The sequence below is a fragment of the Peromyscus californicus genome, unplaced genomic scaffold (genome assembly GCF_007827085.1).
Source record: "Peromyscus californicus insignis strain IS unplaced genomic scaffold, ASM782708v3 Scaffold_4__1_contigs__length_199733344, whole genome shotgun sequence".
Lineage (NCBI taxonomy): Eukaryota > Metazoa > Chordata > Mammalia > Rodentia > Cricetidae > Peromyscus > Peromyscus californicus.
In genome coordinates this window covers 172,669,454-172,678,031 of record NW_026294562.1, presented here as the reverse complement: position 1 = coordinate 172,678,031, position 8,578 = coordinate 172,669,454, and the positions used below count along the sequence as shown (strand labels likewise).

The 8,578-nt window shown below is 39.3% G+C and overlaps 1 pseudogene; it reads left to right on the top strand.

Moving 5' to 3' along the window:
* The window catches only part of LOC128124090 (carcinoembryonic antigen-related cell adhesion molecule 1-like), a 75,498-nt pseudogene that overhangs the window by 40,483 nt on the left and 26,437 nt on the right, over positions 1-8,578 (top strand).

Here is an 8,578-nt window from a genome sequence, read left to right as displayed (position 1 = left end):
ACGCAGATTGCAGTGCAGTTCCAACAGAGCTTCTGCAGGTTAGAGGCTCAGTTCTCCACAGTAACCAAGCAGAGGGGAATGGGGTCTCACAGGGTCTGCCTTGCTTTCCCTACTCCACTGCAGAAACAATAGTCTCTGCAGAGGAGCTGGTCCATTGAGAGTCAATAGCCTGGGCCTTCTGTCACTTAGATCACAGCCACAAGAGACCACTTATTCATGGCTGCAACAACTGAGACCTTGAGAAAACATATAGCTATGGGAAACACTGGATATTCAACACACAAAATCGCAATCGCCCTGTCTCACCTTCCCATAGCTTTACGTGATTGCTTGGAAGAAATTGATGGAATCTGGAGATTGGAAGGAAAGGGAGAGAGAACCTAGAAACACAGAGAGGTGGAAAGGACACTTGCTAAGATCCTCTCACTTCAACTCACCCAATCAGTCTTCCCCAGCAAGGTGGGAAAGTGTTTATCAGCTGTAGGAGTTTTCTGGTAGAAATTTCAGGGTCACTTTTGTATACTATGGTATCTTCTGCAAATAGGGAAGGTTTGATTTCTTCCTTTCCAATTTGTATCCCCTTGATCTTCTTTCGTTGTCTTATTGCTCTATCTAGAACTTTGAGCACTATATTGTATAAATATGGTGAGAGTGGACAGCCTTGTCTTCTTCCTGATTTTAGTGGAATCGCTTTGAGTTTCTCTCCATTTAATTTGATCGTGGGTGTTGGCTTGCTGTAAATTGCCTTTATTATGTCTAGGAACGTTCCTTGTATTCCTGATCTTTTCAAGACCTTTGCCATAAGGGGTTTTGAATTTTGTCAAAGGCTTTTTCAGCATCTAATGAGATGATCATGTGGATTTTTTTTCTTCAGTTTGTTTATATGGTGGATTTCATTGACAGATTTTTGTATGTTGAACCATCCTTGCATCTGGAATGAAGTCTACTTGATCATGGTGGATAATTTTTTTGCTGTGTTCTTGAATTCAGTTTGCCAGTGTTTTATTGAGTATTTTTGCATCAATGTTCATGAGGGAGATTGGTCTGCAATTCTCTTTCTTTGTTGCATCTTTGTGTATCAAGGGTAACTGTAGCCTCATAAAAAGAGTTTGGCAATGTTCCTTCTGTTTCTATTGTGTGGAACAATTTGAAGAGTGTTGGTATTAGCACTTCTTTGAAAATCTGGTAGAATTCTGTGCTGAAATCATCTGGTCCTGGGCCTTTTCTGGTTGGGAGATTTTAATGACTGTTTCTATTTCCTTAAGGGTTATAGGTCTATTTAAATTGTTTATCTGGTCTTGATTTAATTTTGGTATATGGTACCTATGGAGAAAATCATCCATTCTTTTAGATTTTCCAGTTATTTGGACTACAGGTTTTTGAAGTATGACCTATTGATCCTCTAGATTTCCTCATTGTTTGTTGTTATGTATCCCTTTTCATTTTTGATTTTGTTCATAAGGATGCTCTCTCTTTACCTTTTGATTAGTTTGGACAAGGGCTTGTCTATTTTGTTGATTTTCTCAAAGAACCAACTCTTTGTTTTATTGATTCTTTGTGTTGTTCTCTTTGTTTCCATTTTAGTGATTTCTGCTCTCAATTTGATTATTTGCCCGCATCTATTCCTCCCATGTGAGTTTGCTTCTTTTTGTTCTAGAGCTTTCAGGTGTGCTGTTAAGTCACTAGTGTGAGATTTCTCCAACTTCTTTATGTAGTCATTTAGTGCTATGAATTTTCCTCTTAATACTGCTTTCATAGTGTCCCATAAGTTTAGGTATGTTGTACACTCATTTTCATTGAATTCTAGGAAGTCTTTAATTCTTTTTATTTCCTCCTTGACCCATTGGTGATTCACTTGAGTATTATTCAGTTTCCATGAGATTGTAGACACTAATTTTTTTGTTGTTGTTGAAATATAACTTTAAGCCATGGTGGTCTGATAAGATACAGGAGGTTGTTTCAATTCTTGTATCTGTTGAGATTTGCTTTGTGACCAAGCATGTGGTCGATTTTAGAGAAGGTTTCATGGGGTGCTGAGAAGAAGGTATATTCTCTTGTGTTAGTGTGGAATATTCTGTAGATATCTATTTATTCCATTTGAGACATAATGTCTGTTAATTTCCTTATTTCTCTGTTAAGTTTCTGTCTGGCAGACCTGTCCATTGGTGAGAGTAGGGTGTTGAAGTCTCCCACTACTAGTGTATGGGGTTTGATGTGCGATTTAAATTTTAGTAATGTTTATTTTACAAATGTGAGTGCCCTTGTATTTGGGGCATAAACATTCAGAACTGAGACTTCATCTTGTTAGATTTTCCCTGTGATAAATATGTAATGTCCTTCCCGATCTCTTTCAATTGATTTTAGTTTGAAGTCTATTTTGTTGGATATTAGGATAGCTACACCAGCTTGCTTCTTAAATCCATTTCATTGGAAAGTCTTTTCTCAGCCTTTTATTCTGAGGTAGTGTCTGTCATTGAAGTTGAGGTGTGTTTCTTGTATGCAGCAGTACGATGGATCTTGTTTTCTTATCCATTCTGTTAGCCTGTGTCTTTTTATAGGTGAATTGAGACCATTGATATTATTGGATATTAATGACCAGTGATTGTTAATTCCTGTTATGTTTTGGTGGTAGTGTTGCATGTTTTCTTTCTTTGGTATTTGTTGGTGTGGGACTATCTATTGCCTGTGTTTTCATAGGTGTATCTGACTTCCTTAGGTTGGATTTTTCCTTTTATAGCTTTCTGTAGGGCTCGATTTTTGGAAAGATATTATTTAAATCTGGTTTTTATCATGGAATATATTATTTACTCCATCTATTTTGATTAAGAGTTTTGCTGGGTATAATAGTTTGTGTTGGCATGCATGGTCTCTTAGTGTCTGCTTAACAACTGTCCAGGACCTTCTTGCTTTGAGAGTCTCCATTGAGAAGTCAGGTGTTATTCTTATGGGTCTGCCTTTATATGTTACTTGGCCTTTTTCCTTTGCAGCCTGCCACGGACTTGGTCTCAGTAGGAACACCAGACCGAGGGAGAACAGGTTGAAGGTACTCAGGATAAGTGGGATTCGGCGAATGACAGACAGACACAGACACCAGAGTATGCTGTGAAACTGCTGCAATTTTACTCAGATCAAGCAGTGTTTTTTATACAATCGTTTGAAGAAAACAAGGCAATCGGCCAGTGGGGCAATAGACATAGAATCAACAATGTGGTCACACAATTTTTCAGAATGATTAATAGATCTCATGAGTACAGGTATTATTTCCTCTATTGTGGTCCCTCATCCAGACAGAGAACATTACAGCACTAGCTGAAGTTTTTCCTTCTACGTAAATATTAGACCTTTGTTTTGTATCAAAATTAAACCCTTCCCACCATCGTTCTAATCATGGTTTCATTTGTGTGAAAATATTTAACCTTTGCTTGCAGGTGAGAAGGCACCAGGGGGGTTGGGACCTAGCTATTCTTTCCATGAACTGTAACTTATGCCATTCTGTTTTCATACTATTATGATTCACCCATTGGTTCCCATGTTTATCATAAGCTCCCGTAAAGGGCAATGGCTCCAAATAATTATTATATCTAGGATTAAAGTTAGGGGGGTTGCCACCACCGACCCTTGATGAGAAACTCTATTTGTCCCTTGATAATTCTTGTAGGACTGGTTAGTTCCTGTAACTGCTTCCTTGCAGCTGCTGTTGGCTGTGCGTGTGGATTGCTTATGAGTTCCTGGACTTTTACTTTCATCTCTCCTCACTAGAATCCTTGTCCCTCTGAGTCATAAGTTCTTTTTTGCTCTAAGTCATTCATAAATCCCCCCAAACTTCTAGGACTCTCTTTAACTGTTTGCCTAAAAGCTTGAATTATAGGTGGGGGTATTGAGGCCACTTTTGAGGAATCATTATTCTCTTTATGGGGCACATCAGAAACATTGAGAGCTAAATCCCTGAAATCAATACACAAGGAAACAGCAATAGTCACAGCTGCAAAGAGAAAAAAGGCAGAATGCCAGCCAGCCTCTGTAAGCAGATTTTGTGTGGTTACGTGTAGCCTGGCACCATGATTCGGGCAGATTGATAAGGGGTCGCCGGGGGCATAGACCCGAGGGCCGCGAGCCCCCCTTTCCCACGTAACCACCTCATCCAAGGCATTTGTCACGTGGGCGACACCGTCGTGGGCGTGGCAGCAGCCCTTAATATTTTTTCTTTATTCTGTATGTTTAGTAGTTTGATTATTATTTGGTGAGGGGACTTTTTTTGGATCCAGTCTATTTGGTGTTCTGGAACCTTCTTGTATCTTTAAAGGCATTTCCTTCTTTAAGTTGGGAAAGTTTTCTTCTATGATTTTGTTGAATAAATTTTCTGTGCCTTTGAGTTGGTATTCTTCTTCTATCCCTATTATTTTTAAGTTTGATCTTTTCATGGTGTCCCAAATTTCTTGGATATTTTGAGTCATGACTTTGTTGGCTTCAGTGTTTTCTTTGACTGATGAATCTATTTCCTCTGTCATATCTTCAATACCAGAGACGCGCTCTTCCATCTCTTGCATTCTTTTGCTTATGCTTGCATCTGTAGTTCCTGTTCATTTACTCAGATTTCCCACTTCCAGCATTCCCTCAGTTTGTGTCTTCTTTATCGTCTTGATTTTAGTTTTCAAATCTTGAACTGTTTCCCTCACTTGTTTAATTGCTTTCTCTTGGCTTTCTTCAACGATTTCATGATTTCTTCCAATTTTTTTTTGACTTTTCCTCGAATTTTTTAAGGGATTTCTTCATTTCATCTTTAAAGATCTCTATCATGATCTTAAGGTCATTTTTAAGGTCGATTTCTTCTGTATTGGGACATTCAGGTCTTGCTGATGTAGGTTCTGATCGAGCCATTTGGTTTTTATGTTGTTGACTGTATTTTTGCACTGCCATGTCCCTATATCTTTCTCTACTTGGTGCAAGTGGTGTCTGTGTCTGAGAGAACCTCTCTTGGTGTGATCGATACTCTTGGTCAAGTGGGAGCTGTTGGTCTAATCAGTGCTGATGGACTCTTTGTCTCAGGGGGTGTGTCTGTGTCTGAGGGAGCCTCTCTTGGTCTGATGGATACTCTTGGTCCAGTGGGAGCTCTTGGTCTAATTGGTGCTGATGGATTCTTTGTCTCAGGGAGCAGTTCTCAGTCCAGTTGGCGCTCGTGGGCTCTGTCTCAGGAAGTAGCTGCAATCTCAGCATGTGGGTGGGTTGGGAGGGGTGGTGTAGCTGGAGTTTACACCAGTCTTGCCAAGCCCCACAGACCCCACAACCACTTATAAAATAATCACTCAGAAGCTCATATTAACTAAACTGCTCAGCCATTAGCTCAGGCCTACCATTGTCTAGCTGTTACACATAAACTCAGCCCATTTCTGTTAATCTCTATGTCGCCATGTGTTCCATGGCTTTACCTTCTGCCTTTACATTCTGCTCCCTGGATGACAGCCTGGCATCTCTGCCCTGCAGCCTTCTACTTCCCAGACTTCCCTTCTCTCTTTGTCCTGCCTATACTTCCTGCCTGGCGACTAGCCAAGCAGTGCTTTATTTAATCAATCAATCATCCACAGCACTTCCCCCCTTTTTTTCAAAAAGGAAGATTTTAACTTTAACATTGTAAAATTACATATAACAAAACAATTATCAAGCAAGAATTACAGTTACAGTATCTAGTCTATTTATAATATCTAGTCTATTTATATTTGGCAAAATTAAAGAAGATATCCTATCTATCTTATATTTGTGAGTCTAAGGTTTCATATCTAACTTATCTCTTATCATAACTAAGGAAATTATACCACTACAGAGTGGGGCTTATGGCTGGTGTGTTTGGGTATGAGGATAAAGACTCACCTCTTAGTCCATTTGGGGTGCTGGCAGGCTCTCTCTGAGGGAACAGTTGCAGTCTGAGAGGTTGGGTGGTATTTAGGAGATGTGGGGCTTTTGGGGTACAGGGTCTGGTGGGGGATGGTGGTAGTGTGACCTGTCTGCAGGAGGCCTGCTATTGGCTTGAGACTGGGACTGCGATGGGTGGTGGTGTGGGTGCTCAGGGTTGTGACCCCGGACCCCACCTAGACTAAGACTCATCTCTTAGTCTAATCGGGTGCTGACAGGCTCTGTCTGAGGGGACAGTTGCAGTCTCGGAGGATGGGTGGGATTTGGAGGAGGTGGGCTCTGTTTCAGGGAACAGTTGCAGTCTCCCAGACTCACGTTTTATAGTTTGATATAAATATAATATTACCCGTGCAATAAATGTATTGGTTTGGGGGACTGTGAGGAAACTGTCATTGACAGTTAGTTCTGATAGTTAATCTGTATATATGATGAGGAACTCAGCTCAATAAATGAGTTCTGAATAAACAGAATTCATATTTCCTGCTCTGCATGTCAGCGTTTGACTTCCATTGTGTCAGGGTTAGAAGGCAAGCTAAAAGTGAAAGGTTGGTGATCTATAGGGTGAGGAGGTATGGTGAAGAAGCAATCTTGTAAGTCTATGACAATTATATTTTGAATTCTAGGGGTGGCTGTGGGAGATGGCAAACCAGGCTGTGAAGATCACCTTGGCTCCAATAAAGTCATTTAATATTTTAAGGTCTTGTAACAGCCTGTAAGCCTGATTCTTTTCTAACCAACAAATATTGGGGTGACTCAAGGGCTGGTGGGAGGTTTTATATGCCCTATTTTTAAGCTTCTCTTCCACCAGACAAGTAGCAGCTACTATTCTGTCAGCATTCAAAGTCCATAGTTTAACCCAGATAGGAGCATCAGATTTCCATGTAGTGGGGTCAGCAGTCAACAGTGGCCCCTTGGATAAATTTTGATACCCTATGTCTTGGCTATCATTTATAATTTCTAGAATAATGGGCTCAATTATGCCTTTGGTTTGTTTACTCAAGTTCTTTTAAGTTAAACACTCATCTACAGCATTTGAGCTGATATTAGTCCATAGCACAGATTAATGATACACCAATTAATTTCAGCATGTCTCTTCCCCACAGAGTGTTAAGTATAAAGAGGATGACCTGTGGGCAGAATGTGCCATAATATTATCTATCTGACCATTTTAATATTTCTGAGATTTGGGTTACAATATTAGCTTGACCTAGACTTATAAGAGATGAAGAAGTAATAGTCATTTTAAGTACTTGGCCAATCATTTTCTGAAATGTAAGAAATGTCTATGCTTATGTCTAGCAAGTCAATTATTTTTTTCCCTGTATTTTAAGGGTTTAGTTGGTCTGTAATATTTAATTTCCTGAACCCAGAAGACCATAACATTAGAATCCAAACTGGCAGCTCCCTTAGGCGCTGCCCTGTAGAATCTGAATTGTTTTTGTAGCAGGTTTACAATAATCTTAATTTCCCCAGTAAAGTCAGGATCAATCATTCCTTGGGCAATTATTATACCTTTAACAGTGGAGGAGCTATGGCCTATTATTAGCCCCAGGTCTCTTCTGGGGGACGTCTGTAGACTAATGTATTAATGCATACATAAGTCTATTTCTAAAGCCTGTATATCTCAGATCTCAATAAAAACTTTATCCATAGATCTAACTTAGGCATCCATCCTCAGTATCTCTAGGTTATTTACTGAGACGTGGGTATTATTTATACCATATCTAGATGTATATATGTTTTATTTATCTATCCCAATAACTGGCAATTCATATATCATAAGTTATTTTTTAACTTTCCTAAACGGTCGCTATATCTAAACTTTTATACCCTTGTAAAAACTTTACATCCAAAAGCATCTATGTATTTAATTAGTCAGGAGACATAGGTGATTGATTATTGAGACCAGCCAATGTAAAGTGAATTTCTTTTAATGAAGGAACAGTAAAAGGCCCTTTTGAAATCTGTTGGGTGAGCTATCTTTTATTTGAAATTGGATAGCAAGGCAAATTATCTTCAGACCTGGTAAATGGAAATATTATCTAAATGATCTCAAAGTATAATGTGGACTAAACCCTGGCAGTTAGAGGCATGATATAGTTTAAAGTGGGAAGCTTAAACATTTAAAAAATGTCAGGGGTAAAGTAAGGAATTTATTCTATTAATATTCAGCATATTTAGCCTGTTTCTAAACATAGTTTTGTATAGAGAATTTGATCATTTATAAGATGATCAAGCTTTAACTTGTATCCTAATAACAATCTTTAATAGCTTATAATTTATATACGACTTATCTTTAAGAATGTACAGTTTAGGTCAGCCAACCATGTGCATTTTCACAATGACTACTGGTGTTAAGCATGTTTTTGTTTTTTGGTTGTGAGACAGGGTCTCACTATATACTCCTGGCTGGCTAGCCTCGAATTCTCAGAGTACTGGGATTGAAGGTGTGCATCACCATACCTGGCCCGTAAGCATTTCTTTTATCTTTTTTTCATTTTTGGTTTTTTGAGACAGGGTTTCTCTGTGTAGCTCTGCACCTTTCTGGAACTCGCTTTGTAGAGCAGGCTAGCCTGGAACTCACAGAGATCCTCCTGCCTCCGCCTTCCGAGCGCTGGGATTAAAGGTGTGCGCCGCCGCCACCGCCACCACTCAGCTTTATCTCCCATTT